This window comes from Rattus norvegicus, chromosome 7 (genome assembly GCF_036323735.1).
Source record: "Rattus norvegicus strain BN/NHsdMcwi chromosome 7, GRCr8, whole genome shotgun sequence".
Classification (NCBI taxonomy): domain Eukaryota; kingdom Metazoa; phylum Chordata; class Mammalia; order Rodentia; family Muridae; genus Rattus; species Rattus norvegicus.
In genome coordinates, this window is record NC_086025.1 from 23,936,566 (window position 1) to 23,956,673 (window position 20,108).

General features: G+C 41.5%; 1 long non-coding RNA gene across 1 annotated transcript; it reads left to right on the top strand.

Annotated features, from left to right (window-relative positions):
• The first annotated feature begins 2,043 nt into the window (after positions 1-2,043).
• LOC120093845 (uncharacterized) lies at positions 2,044-11,620 on the top strand. Its single transcript, XR_005487599.2, has 6 exons — positions 2,044-2,914; positions 3,485-4,264; positions 5,450-5,519; positions 6,124-6,483; positions 6,729-6,972; positions 10,437-11,620. It is a non-coding gene; the product is annotated as an uncharacterized LOC120093845 (long non-coding RNA).
• Positions 11,621-20,108: the final 8,488 nt, after the last annotated feature.

Sequence of the window (20,108 nt, forward strand, 5' to 3'; positions counted from 1 at the left end):
CCAGGTTTTCAAGTTTTGTTGAATATAGGCTTTTGTAGTAGGATCTGATGATTTTTTTGAATTTCCTCTGATTCTGTTGTTATGTCTCCCTTTTTATTTCTGATTTTGTTCATTTGGACACACTCTCTGTATCCTCTCATTAGTCTGGCTAAAGGTTTATCTATCTTGTTGATTTTCTCAAAGAACCAGTTTTTGGTTCTGTTGATTCTTTGTACAGTCTTTTTGTTTCTATTTGGTTGATTTCAGCTCTGAGTTTGATTATTTCCTGCCTTCTATTCCTCCTGCGTGTATTTGCTTCTTTTTGTTCTAGAGATTTTAGGTGTGCTGTCAAGCTGCTTATATATGCTCTCTCCTGTTTCTTTCTGCAGGCACTTAGAGCTATGAGTTTTCCTCTTAGCACTGCTTTCATTGTGTCCCATAAGTTTGGGTATGTTGTACCTTCATTTTCATTAAATTCTAAGAAGTCTCTAATTTCTTTCTTTATTTATTCCTTGACCATGTTATCATCGGGTAGAGCATTGTTCAACTTCCACGTATATGTGGATGTTCTTTCCCTATTGTTATTGAAGACCAGTTTTAGCCTGTGTTGGTCTGATAGGACGCATGGGATTATTTCTATCTTTCTGTACTGTTGAGGCCTGTTTTGTGCCCGATTATATGGTCGATTTTGGAGAAAGTACCATGAGGTGGTGAGAAGTAGGTATATCCTTTTGTTTTAAGATAGAGTGTTCTATAAATATCTGTTAAGTTCATTTGGTTCATAACTTCTGTTAGTCTGTCTATGTCTCTGTTTAATTTCTGTTTCCATGATCTGTCCATTGATGAGAGTGGAGTCTTGAAATCTCTTACTATTATTGTGTGAGGTGCAATGTGTGCTTTGAGCTTTAGTAAGGTTTCTTTTATGAATATAGGTGCCCTTGCATTTGGAGCATAGCTATTTAAGATTGAGAGTTCATCTTGGTGGATTTTTCCTTTGATGAATATGAAGTGTCCTTCCTTATCTTTTTTGATGACTTTTGGTTGAAAATCAAATTTATTTGATATTAGAATGGCCTCTCCAGCTTGATTCTTTAGACCATTTGCTGGTAAAGTTGTTCTCCAGCCTTTTACTCTGAGGCAGTGTCTGTCCTTGTCTCTGAGGTGTGTTTCCTGTAGGTAGCAAAATGCTGGGTCCTCATTACGTATCCAGTTTGTTAATCTGTGTCTTTTTATTGGGGAAATTGAGTCCATTGATATTGAGAGATATTAAGGAATAGTGATTGTTGCTTCCTGCTATTTTCATATTTGGAGGTGAGATCATGTTTGTGTTCTTGTCTTCTCTTTGTTTTGTTGCAAAATGATTAGTTTCCTGCTTTTTCTATGGTGTAGCTTGCCTCCTTGTGTTGGGCTTTACCATTTCTTATCCTGTGTAGGCCTGGATTTGTAGAAAGATATTGCGTAAATTTGGTTTTGTCATGGAATATCTTGGTTTCTCCATCTATGTTAATTGAGAGTTTTGCTGGATTCAGTAACCTGGGCTGACATTTGTGTTCTCTTAGGGTCTGTATGACATCTGTCTAGGATCTTCTGGCTTTCATAGTCTCTGGTGAAAAGTCTGGTGTGATTCTGATAGGTCTGTCTTTATATGTTACTTGACCTTTTTCCCTTACTGCTTTTAATATTCTTTCTTTGTTTTGTGCACTTGGTGTTTTGACTATTATGTGACAGGAGGATTTTCTTTTCTGGTCCAATCTATTTGGAGTTCTGTAGTCTTCTTGTATGGTTATGGGCATCTCTTTCTTTAGGTTAGGGAAGTTTTCTTCTATGATTTTTTGAAGATATTTACTGGTCCTTTGAGCTAGGAGTCTTCACTTCCTTCTCTACCTATTATCCTTAGGTTTGATCTTCTCATTGTGTCCTGGATTTCCTGTATGTTTTGGGCCAGTAGCTTTTTCTGTTTTACATTATCTTTGACCATTGTGTCGATGATTTCTATGGAATCTTCTGCTCCTAAGAATCTCTCTTCTATCTCTGTATTCTGTTGGTGATGCTTGTATCTATGGCTCCTTGTCTCTTCCTTTGTTTTTCTATATCCAGGGTTGTCTCCCTTTGTGATTTCTTTATTGTTTCTATTTCCATTTTCAATTCCATCACCTGTTTGATTGTGTTTTCCTATAATTCTTTCAGGGATTTTTGTGTTTCCTCTCTAAGGGTTTCTACTTTTTTACTTATGTTTTCCTGCATTTCTCTAAGGGAGTTCTTTATGTCTTTCTCAAAGTCCTCCATCATCATGATCAAATGTGATTTTTAAATCTAGATCTTGCTTTTCTGGTTTGTTTGGATATTCAGCGTTTGCTTTGGTGAGAGAATTGGGCTTTTATGATGCCATGTAGTCTTGGTTCCTGTTACTTTGGTTCCTGCACTTTCCTCTTGCCATCTGGTTGTCTCTGGTGTTACCTTGTTTTGCTATTTCTGATGGTGGCTTGACCGTCCTATAGGCCTGTGTGTCAGGAGTGCTGTAGACCCATTTTCCTCTTTTCTTTCAGCCAGTTATGGGAACAGAGTGTTCTGCTTTCAGGCATGTAGTTGTTCCTGTCCACTGGCTTTCAGCTGTCCCTGTGGGCAGGAACCAGAAGGGCCTGCCCCTATTTCTCCTGGGTCCCTGTGCGCAGGAGGCCCAGATGGTGCTAGGCATTTTCCTCTAGAGTCGGAAATGTGGGCAGAGAGTAGTCTCCTCTGCTTTTCCAGGCATGTCTGCCCGTCTGAAAGTCTAGCTCTTCCTCCCACAGGATTTGGGTGGAGGGAGCTGTTTGACTGGATCCGTTCAGATCCAGGCACAGTCTGGACCCCAGGGCTCCTGCAGCTTGACTGACTCTATCTTCCTGTGTCCACAGGGCCTATTCAGTTTCCACTTGGACCTGGGATGTGGGCAAAGGTGGGCAGAAGTCACGGTTCCTCCTACCCTGCAGTCTCAGGATTGCCCACATATATGGACGATCAGCTCTCTCTCCCATGGGGTTTGGGAGCAGGGTGCTGTTGGCTGGGATCAGCGAGGTTTGGGCATCAGCTAGTAACCGGAAGTGTCCAATCCCAGAGGAATTTTGCCTTTGTGTGTCCTGAGTCCACCAGGAAGGTCACTTGGAGCAGAAAAGTTGGCCTTACCTCTGGTCTTGGGCCTCAAGTTGCTCCTCAGGCTAGGTTTCAGCTCTCTGTGAGGGCAGTAACCAGAAGGGCCTACCCCTCCTTCTCCTGGGTCCCTGTGCGCAGGGGCCCCTGATGGCACTAGGTGTTTTCCTCTTGAGTCAGAAATGTGGGCAGAAAGTAGTTTTCTCTGGTTTCCCAGGCATGTCTGCCCCTCTGAAGGTCTGGCTCTCCCTCCCATGGGATTTGGGTGCAGGGAGCTGTTTGACTGGGTCCATTCAGATCCAGGTGCAGTCTGGACCGCAGGGCTCCTGCAGCTTGAGGGACATTCTTAATGAAAGGAATTTGCTTTCCTCTTTTTTAGGGACACAAAAATGAATGACTGTAAATTTGTGCCCACTCCATGCTACCACTCACAGTCTAGTACCACCAGATATATCTGCCAGAGATTTAAATTCTAGTAATGGCTGACTGGAGAACGGACTACATGAATTCATCGTCAATGTACAGCCTCTGGCAAGTGCAAGTTCTGCCACTTCTTAATAGTGCAACTCTCAGGTTACTCAGAATCATAAAGATGTGTTCCCAGCCTATGAGGTAAAGTTTTGAATACACATGCTTACTGGGGGAAGGAGGCATTTGGGAGGATGTGGAGACCAACAGCTACAGAGGTCAAAGGTGAGCTGTGGTGACTTTCCAACAAGTGAGTCAACTGATCTCAAGTTGGTCATTCTTTAATAACATTTAGAATCTTAACGAGGTGATGGAATTTGTACTGACAATTCTGTAGATGTGGGCGACTAGAGGAAGGGGATCTGGGCAAGGCATTTTCCTCTGACAAGGAATGTTCCAAGGGCCAACTGTGAACCATTACCAGCTTAGAGATATAAGAAGAGGTAGCCTGGGTACTATGGGGAGGCACCATATATCTACTGTATATAGTATTCCTTGGTTCTTGCTTCATGGTCCATGAACTAGATTTTTAAAAATCAGAATGGTTCTTTCCAGATGTACTACAACAGAGAAATGGATACAGAAAATGTGGTATGTCTACACAATGGAGCACTACTCAGCTATTAAAAACAATGACTTCATGAAATTCATAGGCGAATGGGTGGAACTAGAAAATATCATCCTGAATGAGGTAACCCAATCACACACACACACACAAAAAACCACACATGGCATGTACTCACTGATAAGTGGATATTAGCCCAAAAGCTCAAATTACCCAAGATATAATCATGGATCACATGAAGTTCAAGAAGAAGAATGACCAAAGTGCAGATGCTTCAGTCCTTCTTAAAAGGGGGAACAAAAGTATTCATAGAAGGAGATAGGGAGACAAAGTTTGGAGCAGAGACTAAAGGAATGGCCATTCAGAAAGCCTGCCCCATCTAGGGATCCAGCCCATATAATCCAAACCCAGACAATATTGCTGATGTCAAGAAGTGCATGCTGACAGGAGCCTGATATAGCTGCCTCCTGAGAGGCTCTGCCAGAGCATGACAAATACAAAGGTGGGTGCTAGCAACCAACCATTGATCTGAGAATGGGGTCCTTATCAGAGGAGTTAGAGAAAGGACTGAGGGAGCTGATGGTGTTTGCAACCCCATAAGAACAACAATACTAACTAGCCAGAGCTCCCAGGGACTAAACCACCATCCAAAGAGTACACATGGACAGACCCCTGGCTCCAGCTGCATATGTAGCAGAGAATAGCCTTGTTGGGCCCCAATGGGAGGAGAAGTCCTTGGTCCTGCCAAGGCTGGACCCCCAGTGTAAGGGAATGTCAGGGTTGGGGGGCAGGAATGGGTGGGTGGTAGCACCCTCTTAGAAGAAGGGGGAAAGGGTATAGGATAGGAGGTTGATAGACAGGAAACCAGGAAAGGGGATAACATTTGAAATGTAAATAACCCCCAGAAATCAGAATGGTTAAAGAAATGAGATTGTTTGAACAATGATATACAATATAGGATTTCACTCAAAGTTTTACAGATGAGAATGCAAAGTTATAAGGAATTTACATGACTGCAGTGTTTTGGCCATGAATCCTTTCTGATATTACAAAATTACTTATACAAATGTGTAATTTATGTGTACATGTGTATACATATTATACACATTGATAAATGCCTGTTTATTATAGGAATTTACCTTTAGAGATGCTGGACTTTTTAAGCTAGCATTATTCAACGAGCTATCAGTGAGATATTCTGGCATAATTTCTTACGGTCAAAGCATGCATCTTATTTAACTTTTTCTATAGCTAACCTTATGTATAGCCTTCCCTACATGTATCTGAATCACACTATCTTCTTTTCTCTAGAGACTGTTTTTTACGAACTCCTGAGTCATGTTCTTTTGCTTGCCGATAATGAATTACTCAGTTCTCACAGGTGATCACTCTTGTGTTTGACTCAGACTGTCTTGCAGATGAATAGCTAGGTTAGGGATTTCTTAGAGGTGGGAGAAAGTATTCTTTATCACACATATTTGGTGGTAGCTATTAAACCATCTTATACAACCTTCTTGAGCTTTTATTACCTAATAGACATTGTGATCTTCAAGTAAAACATGTAGCATGAAGTTGTATGTACCCTGGAAGGCATGCTATTCTCCCCGGAATGACCAAAATGCTGCAAAGCTCACTTTGAGACTGTCTAGTGACACTTGACTCTGGCGATTGCAGAGCTTTCAGATGACATGTCTCAAAGGTCATGCTGCATCGAATCCACCATCTGTGTCCCTAGCCTTATGTTATAGATGTAAAAACAAAAGCACATCCAAGTTTAGAACAGTGAAGTAATCCTGTTTCCAGGAAAGGGATTCTGGGGAGACATATCTTATATCCTAGATTGATCACCATCCAGTCTCCAGGCCCATAAGACCAAACTCCTCATCACCTCTCATTCTGGGAAAATCCCCTGTGGTTCCTAGGCCATATGGAAGGACAAAAAAGTCAATGTCAATTTATTTTTTTGGCTTCTCTCAACACACCAGGCAGAAGTTTAAATTCCATTTCAAGATGTGAATTGTAAAAAACAAATTTGATTCCAATCCAGCTCTAATCAATTCTCATGTCTTGAGAAAAGGCTTTGCTGTTCGCAGAGGAGAACCCAGGCAAGAAGACTCCAACTCGGTGTGGAAAAGGCCTGGGATGAAAAGCTTTGGACTGAGGGTGGCTAAAGGATGACAGAGTTCAAGGCAAAGTGGGTCACACATGAAAGAAAGGGAGGTACCACCTTGACTTCAGGCTCTCATCAATGACATCTGTGTTGACAGCCCTCCTTTTTCCTTTCTCGTTAGAGTATGGAACTTTACTGCCATAGATGAACTCAGCTTCTGTTAAACTTGGCAACAGTAAGTGTGCATTGCATGCTCAGGGTTTGTTTACATGTAAGGAGATAGACTAACAGATGTTTAAACATTTCTTTTTTGGTTTACATCCCATTAAATTAGTCATGGATGGTTGTTCTATTCTAAAGACGACATGGCAGAGAACGTGCTCGATGAGGAGTGGGCAGCTGTAGTCTTGCTTTTGTCATGGGTTGACTGACATCTTGGGTAAGCCATGTCATCTCCTCTATGCCCTTGTCTCCTCCCAGGTATAGGCTGAGGTAGACAGGAGCTTTGGCTTCTGAGTGCTAACCTCGAAGGTTTCTTTGGTGCCGCTCTTATATTTTAAAACATCAGGACTTCTTTTGCCGACACTGGAAATATCTCCACTAATTGACAAATTGGATTACAAGATGTTTAAAAGCTTCTGCACAGCAAAAGGGGAAATGTCATTAGAGCGAGAAGTCAAAAAGTAGGAATAAAATTTCTGGCAGCTGTACTTCAGATAAGCAGGTAACATATAGAATATATAAAGAATTGTTTAAAAAAGCAACAATTTTCCAGTTAATAATGAAGCCCACATGTCTGAACACACAGAAATTCCATAAAAACAAAAAATCGGAAACTTGTTATATATATGTGAAACCTATAGGGTAAAAATATAGGTTTAAATAAAATGGAAAGACTAATCTCAATGTTGTGTGGTAATGGATGGAAAGTTAGAAATGGGAGAAATTGAAGGGAGAGTAAATATGTTCAAGGTTGAGTGCATGAATCCCTCAAGAAATTTGTAAAATAATTTTTAAGACTTCCCTTTTCATGTGGAATCCCCAAAGACCTTGTGTAAACAAAGAAATTTTGATTAAAATTTCCCAAGCTGTTGCCATCACAAAAAAGTAAAAAGAAAACAAAACAACCCCCCCCAAATAACAATAAATGCTGGTTAGAACACAAGCAAAGAGGAACTCTTATTGACAACTAGTGGGGGTGCAAATTGGCTGCTGTGTACATTAGTAAAAGGGCTTCTCAAAGACTAAAACTAGAACTACCATCTGACCCAGTTGTAGCACTCCAGAGTTTATCCACAAAGACTCTCAATCCTAACACAGCGATGCCTGTACATCTGTGGTTTTGCTGAGCTATTCATGATAGCTAAGACATGAGAGCAGCTTAGACATTCATCAACAGAGGAACAGATAAAGAAGATGGGGTGCAGAATAGAAGTCTGTCCATCTAGGAACGAAAGAGAAGTAATGAAGTTTGCTGGAAAATAGATGGAGCTAGAAATTATTCTGTTAATAATAAGCTAGACTACAGAAAGACCACATCTTCTTTTACATGAAGATCCTGGGTATTCGTGCTCGTTTATTTGTGCAGCAGAAAGAGGCACTAAGATAAAAAAAGACAAATGAGGAAGAAAGAGCAATAACAAAGCAGATATGAAAATGCCACACAGTTATGAGATCCTATGTTCAGATCCCCAGCATCCACATGTGAGCAAGCTACATCAGTGTGTACCTGTAGCCTCAGTGCTGGGGTAGAGGGGGAGCAGGGGTGGGTGAATCAACGCACCTTGTTGGTCGTCCAGTCCAGCTGAATTGGTAAGCTTTAGGGAGAGACTAAAATAAGATGAGCCACCTAAGAAGACTCTCCTAAGGTCAACCTCTAGCCCCAGCGTGCATACGTGTGCAAGTATTTCCCTCTGTGTGTGTGTGTGTGTGTGTGTATACATACATATACACACATACATATACACACATACATATACACACATACGTATCCATATATACATACAGAGAGAGATGCTATGGTGAATCCTATCATTTATATGTTAACTTTAGAAACTAATAGAAAACATGATACTAAAGTCCCATCTAATGTCTTAGAGCATCAAGGCCGAAGTCCTCAGCTGTCATTTACGATGTCAAGTTCCTGCTCTAGGGTCCACATTCCTCTCAGTCTCACTTTAACACCAATTCTGCTTTTCTGCTCCCATGTGGATCCAGATCACTCTTTTTGTCATTAATTAACTAACTAATTAGTTTACATTCCAAATGGAGCTTCCCCACCCTCTTTTCCTCCCAGTCCTTCCAACTTCCTGCTCCTTCTATGTCCTCTCCCTTTCTTCTCAAAGAAAGGGAGACCTCCCATGTATATGAACCCCTCTTGATATATCAAGTTTTAGCACAGCTGGTGACATCTTCTGTTGAGGCTAGACAAAGCAGTTCAGTTAGGAGAAAAGGATCCAAAGGCAGGCAACAGAGTCAGAGACAGCCCCTGCTCCTGCTGTTAGAGGTCCCACTTGAGGACTAAGCTGCACATCTGTTACATCTGTGCAGAGGGCCTAGGTCTGTCCCATGCATGCTCTCTGATTGGTGGCTCAGTCTCTGTGAGCCCCTATGTGCCCAGGTTGGTTGACTCTGTAGGGTTTTTTTTTTTTTTGTATCAGCCTTAACCTCTCTGGCACCTCCAGTCCTCCCTTCCCCTCTTCCACAAGATTCCATGAGCTCCACCTAATGTTTGGCTGTGGGTCTCTGCATCTGTTTCCATCAGTTGCTGGGTGAGGCCTCGCAGATGACAGTTATGCTGGGCTCCTGTCTGCAAGTACAGCAGAATATTATTGATAGTGTCAGGGGTGGGTTTTTCTCTCATGGCATGGGACTCAAGCTGGACCAGTTATTGGTTAGCCATTCCCTCTTTCTGCTCCCTCTTTATTCCTCCACATATTCTAGGCAGGAAAAATAGAGATTCCTCTTAAAGTTAGGCCAAAGTATCTTCTACCTCCACAATCCGTCCCGGCTACCATTCTCAGGAAACTCTCTGTCTCTTCCATGCCGGTGCCCACTGCCCTGTCTCAGTTTATGTTCACTCACTGTTTGGTGCTTTTAGTTTTTATTCACCGCATATGTGGATTTCCACGAATGTGCTCATGCATTGGTATAATCTATCAGGACTCATTCCTCCTGCACTTTTCCGTTTTCTCTTTCTCATGGATTTATAGCAGAGCTTCTATCAGCAAGACTGACTCCTAAGCTAAGTGACTCTTTTTTCTTATTTGTTTATTTATTAGTTGGTTTGTTTACAATACAGCAATTGCTCCCCATCCTGGTCCACCCTCTCATAGTTCCTCATCCCATTCCTCCTCCCCTCTGTCTCTAAGGGGATGCTCCCCTACCACTAGGCCTCCCCCCTCCCTGGGGTCTCAAATCTATCAGGGATTAGGTGCACCTTCTCCCACTAATGCTTATCACATCACACTATGGAAGCCACTTGCAGTGGACTAGAGATGAGCTGGGAGGTGAGAATTAAACCTCGATTTCACAGATTCATAATGGAGATGTCTGTCTCCATGAAATACCACCTGGCGCTTCTGTGTCAATAGGTCAGATCAAAGGAAAAGTAGAGACATTCCATGTGACCCTGGACAAGCTATTTGCCCTCTCTATACCTCTTGCTTTCTTCTTCTGTTCAGTATGTGGAGAACATGCCGATAAATGTTGAAAGAATGAAATGATATTTCTTGTTTACTCAACACATTGCCTGGATGCTTCTTATGGATCAAATGTGTTCTGCATCGGAGGGTCAAACAGTTTAGAGGAAAAGTCTTTCTCCCAGATTGGAAGAAATAAGCAGCATATATTATAAATCAGAACTTTGCTCTAAAGAAATACATTAGACAGTGATAATTGGTAGGGAGGAAAATATGAAGCAAGAAAGTAGGGGAGAAAGTCCTGGCTGGTTACAAGGGGTCAGAGGAGGTCCTGGTAAGGTTAAAACGCAGTAAACCAATGGGCTATAAATGGGAAAGTCACGGAAGGTTAAAGGTAAGGCACATGGAAGGTTAAAGATGAGGCATCTGAGGCAGGATACAGGGAAGTGGCATGGATAAAAGGGAGCAATGCATATTAAAGAGTCCTTGGGAGATGCATTTAGAATCATTAGGATCTTGGGCATTATTATGAGACCTCATCTCTCAGTTTCAGGTAAGTGATGTATGCAGACCTCAGAAGATGCAGCCATGATGCCATCTGACAGGTTTGTACAGCATGACTTGGGGGTCCTAAGTCGAGGACAGACAAAGAGGGCAAGAAGGTAAGTGGGATGCCATTGGCATATGATGCAATAGTTTCAGCTATAGGCAGCAGATGCTTAGACCATGCATGACTAAGACTAGCAGCAGTAACAGAGTAGACCAGGATTACACACTGTGAGATGATAGTTTCATATTGGAGATGCAACTGAGTGCATTTGATGATACACACTTGTGGACTCAAGGGAAAATGGGGTTCTTGAGTTTTTTCAACAAAGGGGTGGAATTCTCATTAACTGAAATTTAGAAAATAGTTTTGTGAGTATGTGTATGGCTGAAGGGAGGACGTGTTATCACTCAGGTGAAGCTTTAGAAACCCATTGTATATCCAAGCAGGAGAGATCACACAGGCAAATGGATGTACCAGGAGAAATGTAGGCTGAAGGATGAATTGAAAGTCACCTGGAGTTCAATGTTATTTAATTCCATAGCTTCAGGGAAGCCCATCAAGGGAGGGAGGGTCAAGAGAGGAGCAAAGAGTTTCAAGGCTTGAGCATCAGGAGACTCCAGATTTTCAGAACCCTGAGAAGGAGCCATTGTGAAGCAAAAGGGAAGAGTGTAGAGTCTTGGAAACCCATGCTACTTTCAGATACAGTGGTAATAGTGGAGTCATGAGATGCTTGTGATGAAGCTGATTATGATGAAGGCTGGACCTTCAAGATGTATCGAGAGCATCCTAACAGCTTGGTGGGAAGGCAGTAACAGAATTCTGGCCAGTTGTAGGAGGAAGGAGAAAAGTAATGGAGAACCTAACCAGTCCTTTCAAGGAGCATTACTGTGGGGAAATGAAGTGGTGAATTGTTAGAGAAAATAAATGAAGACTAATCTACCTATTTTACCTTTCCTCCATTCCCCTCACATATTCTTTCCTTATCATATGATGTAAAAGATGAATTTTGAAGAGGAGGAGAAGCTATCAATCTACGATATAAAGAAGAAAATCTGGATCAAGTGGATATAAAGCTCAAGAAACAGTTCCCTTTAAAAAATGAGATGTTTTTAAAATACATTTCCCCATTCCTTTCCTCCCTCCAAACTCTCCCACATAGCCTTTCCTGTATCCTTTAAATTCATGGCTTATTTTTTCACTAATTGTTATCAAATGTGTATATGTATTTGCATATATATGTGTATATATATATGTATATATATATTTCTAAATACAAGCTATCGAGTTAGTATAATGTTACCTGTGTGTATGTTTTCAGAGCTGACCATTTCGCCCTGCTTAACCAATTGGTGAGCTGTTCCCTAGGGAAGCACACATCTTCCTCTCTTACCTTTCTTTAGTTGCCTATAGCTTTGTGCAGGTTTAAACCCCCAGGGGATCCTTCCACGTCCAGTTTGGCATGTTCATTGATGTCACCCTTGTTCAGCTCACATTTGGGTAGCCATATTGGGAACCAAGGTACTTCTTTCAGTGGCAGAAGAAATAGCCACATGTATGGACGAAGATGAAGCCCCTAAGATGATTGTCATCGAAATGTGGTGGATGTTCTTTTCCAATTGTGTCCGTGTTTTTCAGTGAACTAGGGAGTGACACATATCTACCAAAAAGTGAGGATAACAGAGGACATACTAAAAACTTAAAGATAGATTAGATTAGATGAGGCAAAGATTAACAATATTTTCTGTGCTGTAAAACACTAAGAACAATTCTTGGCATACAGTACATACTCAGAAAAATCCATTAACTCATGTTTAACAATCACATGGGATGAAGGTGGGGGTTGATTAAACCATATTTTAGTCACTAATGGGCCACAGGTTGGGAAATGTCTGCTATTTTCTAGGTAGCTGTAAGGGCAGATGTGTGGTGAAAGCTCCCGAGTTTGAAGTGATCATGTACAGATTTCTCCTGTTAATTCAACCCAACATCGTAAACAACCACAGAAGCCCAGTGAATACCCCAGCAAATGCTCTATTCATCATGGTGTGACACCAGTGTACATGTCTGGAGCTGGCTGATACTTGCTGGGGAAGCCAGATAGCTCCCCTTCAAGCCTTGCTGTCACCTGTGACTCATTCCCCTCTGGTGACTGTGCTTGAGTCATCCAAGAGCCCAGACTAAAAGAGTATTAAATGTATCAGATGAGTTCCTTTTTAGAACACGAACAGTGCAAAGGGAATAAGTGGATTAGGGCTGCTTGTGTGCAGAGAAAATCATGTGATCAATAAGATCTGCCCACTCCAGTGTCAATGCCAGGTCACATGCAAGGGGCGCTGATGCCAAATTGTGAAGCAAGGCAGGACTAAAAATTGCAATGATCCCCTCTCCCACCACCCCAGATTGTAAGCAGCATGTAGATGATTACTCTCTCTTGCTTTACTTAGATATTGAGAAGTAAATTCAAAGTTTGTGCTCAAAGCCCCCTACTGTGCCTGGCACATTAGTGACTAAAATATGGTTTAATCAACCCCCACCTCCATCCCATGTGATTGTTGAACATGAATTGATGGATTTTTCTGAGTATGTACTGTATGCCAAGAATTGTTCTTAGTGTTTTACAGCACAGAAAATATTGTTAATCTTTGCCTCATTTTCAAAAGAAACAGGTTTGAGAACCATGGAGGATCACTGAATAAGATTACCTAGTAGACCATCATGCTTGCTGGGCATATTAGAAGCATATCCCTAAGCTGTTGAGGCTTACATTAAGGCCAGAGGTTTGCTTAAAACTAACATTCTCCAAAATACATCTTAAAGAAGACTCTAAAGCTGACTTAAGAGCTGAGCACCACAGACCATGGCTCTGAGCCAAGAAACCATTTATTCAAAGAGATAGCATGTTACCGAGTCCACAGTAGATGCAGAAAAGTGGTCATGTGCTTTGGGGATCTGTTTCCCAGGTTTTCAAAACTGATTTTAAGTTCTCCTCTCAAAGAGCCTCTTGTTTTGAACTATTTTAATCACCAAACCACATGTATTAGGTAATAATTAATTTGTTTCAAATGTTTCCCGTTTCTGTTCCCGTTTCACCACAATCATGACGAAGACCACAATGATAAAAACAACAGCTAACGTGTATTACTCAATAGTCCTCATGCAGCAGGCAGGGATTTTGGTGCTGGTGACCATCTGTCACTTGCCTTTCACAGAAGCCCTTTATTCGGGTATAAAAATTATCCACTTTCTGAAGGGGAAACGGAGGCACAGGAAATATTGTGGTAGCTCATTAAGTGTCACATAACAAATTTTGTGCCTAGATAAAAGGTTTATTTTATATAACTTTAAAAAATAGTTGTGAGGACTGGAGAGATGACTCAGTCATTAAAGGCTAGGCTCACAACCAAAGAAATAGTTGTGATTGTCCAAAAAAATTGTCACCGATGCCTTTAGGTAGCCAGAAACAGACTCGAAGAAGTTCATAGATTATTGCTAGAGACACCAGCCGGTTAATGTACAGGCAAATCTTGATTTACTTAAAATCTTTTCTCTCTTTGCGAATTCACCCCTATGCCTATGATGAAATCTTTCTTTCAAAGTTTATCTGAAAACTCTATTTCTACTTGAACTGGTCTCTCTAACAGGGAATAGCAGAAGCAGTGGATGCTAGTGAACAAGAATTGTACTCATGGTAGCTAAAATTCTGATTGAGTGAGAGAAAAAATATGAATTCCAAATATCTTTATAAATTAGAACTATGAATTATATGAGAAAAAGAAAGGGAGGGAGGGGTTTGATTGAGAGAGGAGTGAACGACACATGGATTTCAGCAGAAGGTAAGGGATGGAAGCCAGAGTTAGTAGACTAAACAGAAAATGTGTGTCAAGAATTCAAAATAGTGAATTTAGACATCTCTTCAATGACCTATCTCTGAGAAGTTCAAATGTAAGAATTATCTGGGTGGATGTAGAAACAAGGTGGTATTCTGACAGATGGGAAATCCAGAAGAAAATTCAGTGGGACCTGTGCTGATTCCATGGACCCATGACAGTATCTGAACAAAATGTCAGACAGAGCCATCAGTTGACACTGGTCATTCCTAGTAAGAATTTTTCAATAAAAGCAGCTGCGCTCACTTACACACAAGCAAGTCTTGCTCTCCTCATGAACTAACATGTGGTACAGCAATAATGGAGACCAGGTTTGTACACTTATGAAAATGAGGTTACAGAGTAGGAAAATGAAACATTAACAATGCCCCCAAGATAGTGATGGCGAAACTCATATTTCAAGTGCAGAATAGGAGACCAAACAGAACTACAACTTCCCTTGTTAACAGGTACTTCCCAAAGGGGCTTACATCTGGTAAATAAAGGACTTGAGCTTGTTTTTAAAATCAAGACATTAACTGATGATGCAGTAGCTTGGGGGAAAAAGGTATACAAATCCAAAGAAAGAAGAAAACGTATATACTATACACTTATACACGCGGGGTGGTTGGGAAAAGAACTTGGAAAAGTAGAAGAAAAAAATGTTGAGTGACAGGTCAAGCAGAAATTTGAATTTCAATCAAACTGATCAACATCCATTTTCTTTCCAAAAGAAACATAGGAATATGTATGGAGAATACAGCCAGTCAGGTCAAGTGGGGTCATGGTCTCTCCATGCAAGCTGAGTAAGGAGGATTTTACTGAGGTTGACAATGCTTGGAGCAGACTGGGGGAGTGGGGTGTGCTAGGAGTGCAAGCGGCTGAAATGGTTGAAAGCAGCATTACCAAGAGCAAAGAGTTGAAAGAAGAGAGGAAGCCGAATTCTGGATGAGTCAGACTTGAACAGAGATGTTAAAGTCATAAAGAATGGTGACAGAAATAGAGGTGCAGAAGACAATGGGAGGGAAAGGGTTGGCGTCATAATGAATGAGCCAAGTCACCAACAAGTTAGCCATGTCTAGACTTAGAAGGTCATATGATCCTTAAAGGAACTGGAACTTTAAATGAGGATGCAGAAATAGCTGAGAACTAGCTGTTTTTAAACCCGGATGATGTTCACCCTATCCTTAAGTCTTGGGGTACTTGAAGAAGTTGTAATTTCCCAAGTTCTTCTGAATGCACAACAGCATCCAAGTATCAAGAATACTGAAAAGAAGTAGACACGTGTTTCTCCTGCTGTCTGTTTGGGACCAGCTATGGAATCTCCAAGGACAAACCTCACAGGTCTAAAGGAAGTATTCTGGGCCAGAAATGCATCACAAAGACAAAATGGTCTTTTCAGTGGCAATTGTCTAAGCATAGACATCCTTTCTTCGTGGAGTAGAACGGCACCCCACAAATGAATGAAGACTCAACCTTTCTTTCTGGTCAACCTATCAAACAGGTTTGTGCTTGTCCTAGCAGTCAACCAAGGCTCATTAGAGATCAAGTCAAATTTCACATTCTCTAGATTCCACGGTGGTCATGAGAATCCTGGGGAATTTCGGCATAACATCTTTTGGGAGCATCGTAACAGGCCTGCAGAAGAGAGCAATGCATGTACAGCATTTCTAGAACAATCAATCTCCCCTGGTTCTTTAGACTTGACTCCACCATTCTTTACAAGCAGGTGGGAAAAATTTTAAATCAGACTATTATTAAAATGTTTTAGATTACCTTAAATAAGCTTTGGTAGAGGGCTGACTTCCTCCCACACAGTCAGGCCATCTGGTCTGACCAAGTTGTTCCATGCTTTTAGCTGCCCATACCTTGAATGAGGTCTTTGACACAACAACTATGTAGTTGGCTTTGCCAACCCCGAGAGAAAGCCAGGCACTTGCTGAAGCACTTCATTTAAAGATTTGGTGAGCAATGAAGCCTGCCCCAGGTTATCCCAGACCTAGCAACCCACAACCTTGCAATAACAGAGGCTCCCCAAGGGCATTCCAACAGCTCCATGGCCAAGTGGAACCTGGAAACACAATCTTCTGGAAAAGTTTGCTTGCTACTCACCCTCTATGAACCCGCATCCATTGAAAAACAGATTCTCAACTCCTTCCCAAGTGAGAAAGTTCCCTGAAGTCTACATGAAATGGCTACTAACTTGTTTTTATTTAGACAGCCAATAGTTTTCTCCATGTCTTTGAGTACTCTTATCATTTATTGAATGAGACGAAGGATGTAGCCCAATTTCTAGGACAGCAGTCTTTACAGGCAAGGTTACTGCAATGTCTGTAAGTCTCTCTCTCTCTCTCTCTCTCTCTCTCTCTCTCTCTCTCTCTCTCTCTCTCTCTCTCTCTCTCTCTGTGTGTGTGTGTGTGTGTGTGTGCAACAACAGAACCAAGTTAGGGATAATAGTTCGGGATCATGGAGATTAATCTAGACAGCATTTATTTCTTGTCCCTACAATTGTGCCACAATCAAAGGACATTGGGAAGTTTATTTGTAATTCTGGTCTATTGATCAGCCCTCTATGCACTTACAAAAATACAGCCACCCACCCCGTCATACAGCTCACATAGGTCTCATGCTGCTGTTGCCTCACAGGCTCAGAAAGGTCTCACGTTCACTTTTGCTGAAGTGTTGCTTCTGTGTATGTAATATATGACTGTGGTTTTTATCTTTCTAACTCAGAGCCCTCAGCAAATGGCTTGCTGTTTTTCCAGGATCACGTTACGCATCAGTTTGGCAAATACAGACACTTAGTTGAACAAGCTAGAGAAGAGATATGCCCATAAGTCCGAGTCCGTTTTTCCATCCTAGGCTTATCATTGTACATTGTACAAACTAGGCTTCGTGTTAGGTCTCAAACTCATGGCAAAATAGATAACTGTAGTGCCTGTAAACATGTCAAAATGGAAGCTGTCTGCCAGCCTCTTACAGCATAGACCTGCTCAGCTCCCCATCCTAAACTCTCCTGGCTTTCCCCATCCTCCGACTTCTCTTCCCTATATAACCCAACCATTTGGCTATGGCCTCTTTGCTTCTTGGCTACTACTCTTGATTTTAATTCTCCTGGCCTCTTCCCTCTCCCGTCTGCTCTCATGGCCATGCTCAGTCTGCTGGTCTTCTTCACTCTGGACTCCTCCAGATGCCTCTGCCTCTACCTGTGATCTCCCTTATGTCTATAATAAAACCTCAACCCCTGAAGCAAAAGTATTTTCTCCTTTCCTTTCCTTCTTTTTAAATTCACTTTGATGTTAGACAGACCTCAGTTTGGATCTTCTCCTATACTAATCACATCGCCCTGTTTGCTCATTTAAATAGTGCTTCCCTTCCCCCCAGTGCTTAAGAATAGAAACATCTATCATTAAACTGCAAACGTTATCTGAATATGCCAAATGCTCGATACAAGCGAAGGGTAAACAGGTACCAGCTTAACCTTAGTATGGTTGGTAAGTGATCATTAAACATCTTCTAGTAATCCTTACAAATTCAAACATGCCCATGTTGTACAGTAGAACACAAATAGGGTATTATAGAGGTTATAGTAAGTGATGGAAAGTCTCTAGAGAATTAATAATGAAGAAACAGATTTGATTATGGTAATTGGTACCCAACTACTGGGCCACTATCAATCTAAAAGCAGATTTCTGGGCACATATCTGTTAGTCATGTGCATGAAGATACAGAATATGTGTTATCAGATATATAGATGGCTAGAGGCTAGGGATACAATGGAAAGGCAACAGAATCAATAAATGTCTTCTCAGATTAGGTTGACAGGCTCAGATGAAATACGGTGGGAATTGCTAGAGTTCCTGCACACGGTTCCAAACAAATAAGCTAAACGGACAAGGGCAGTGGAACACTGGATGGACAGCAGTGCCTGAGGATGTGCAGGGTCCATGGGGTATTTAGAAATACAGTTAGTTAAGAAAGCTAAGGGAAACACAAATTAATAAAAAAATCAGATTCCCCACATATAATGAAAGAATAGAATTTGAGGTTGTTCTTAAAACCAACTAGGGCTCTAGACTAACGGTTGATAGTGCTAAATTAACTTCACATATTGATATATGATGGAAAGTACTGAAAATGTTTGCTCCCCCCAAAAAGAGAAATCAAATCGAAGATTGGAAATTGCTTTCAAGTACTGCATATAGAGAAAGGACAGATGTAATGTTCGCCAAACAGGTAATGCATCCCATCATTGCCATGCAGATACATTAATAAGGACGATATTGAAACACATTATGCAAATAATATCTGATGATAGATCACATAATGGTGCTTTGGTAAATAAAAGGGAATACGTAGTGCAGTGGTCCCACAACATTAGGATAGTTCGTTCACAAGCCTCTGCTACGTCGTGCCATTGTAGTCCTGCCATGTTCTAACAGAACTCATTGTTATGACCGCACAAACTTACCTCTTAGTCTACTGCATAAGCAGAAAAGCAATGCAATTCTATATAGCACATTGTATTTGATCATTTATACAATATTTTTAAATATGCCTAGCTATACAAATACTTACCATCCTTTTGCAACGGCTTATGGTATGCAATGACACAGAGATGTATTATGGATGGTTGCAGCTTAGGAGCAGCAGGTGTGTAACGGGCTATGTCCTCTAAGTTCAGGTGAGCACAAGTCGTGGCATTTGCATGAGGATCAATTACTAATGATGCGACTTCGGCATGCAGTCCCGTCAATGAGAGACACATCACTTATCTATAGTTAATAACACACAATTCATATTTATTAGAAGCAAACGAAAGCACGTTGACCTACGGTTTGGCAAATACTATTGCTCAGATGGAAATTAAAAATAAAAGGAGTTCCCTGGAATATATTTGCTTCATAAGTGTGTGCCCCCGCACATATCCCAAGCATAATATGGGGGCAATGCTGGGGTCTACAGCAGACTGGATGTCCAAATAGTCCCCATTATAGCTTTGGTATAAAATATCCTCCCCAGGCCTCAGTTGGCAATGCTGTTTTGAAAGGTTGTGGAAACTTCAGGAATAGCTCCTGGCTGGAAGAAGTAAGTGTCTAGAGGGCTGACCCTGAAGTTCACAGCCCTGTCGCCATGCTTCCCTTGAACTGATAAACTGTGCCTTCAATCCATGAGTTAGAAAACACTCTTCTTCCCTTAAGGTGCAGCGTGCCAGGTGTTTGGCCACCATAAAGAAACATGTAGCTTGCGTAGCTTCCGACAGAGGAAATTAAAACAGGGTTTTGAAAAGGTTTCAGCTTAGTCTGTGGTTAATTTCCTCAACACACAGTTCAAAGATAAAGCAGGCAACTATGTGAATTAGGAACAAGTTCACAAACGAAGGTTGGAGCACCGGCAAGAAGGCCCACGGGGGTGGGGGAATGGGACACCAAGAGAGACTCGGGCCCTCTCTGGGTCCTCTATGTCCAAGTTCTGTGCTAAAATTAATGCAGTGCAACAGCTTTCGGTCCTTGGCTTTAAGAGATTCGGTTGCTTCGTTTGTTTTATTTTGGAGAGTGCTGGGCAGAAAACAAGATGTCAGTGTCAGAGATGGACGGACTCCTGTGCGGCTGGGCTTGGTAATGGCTGCCTTCGAGGCATTAATTTCAGCTGAGAGCCACCATCCCTGTGTCCAGCTGAGACACATCAAGCTGAACTCATCGCCCTATTCATTTCCATCTTATTTCATGTGGAAAAGAAGACTGTGTTCCCCAATGATAGAAACGGGATGTAGAGACAGAATAAAACCTGCTCATAAAAGAGA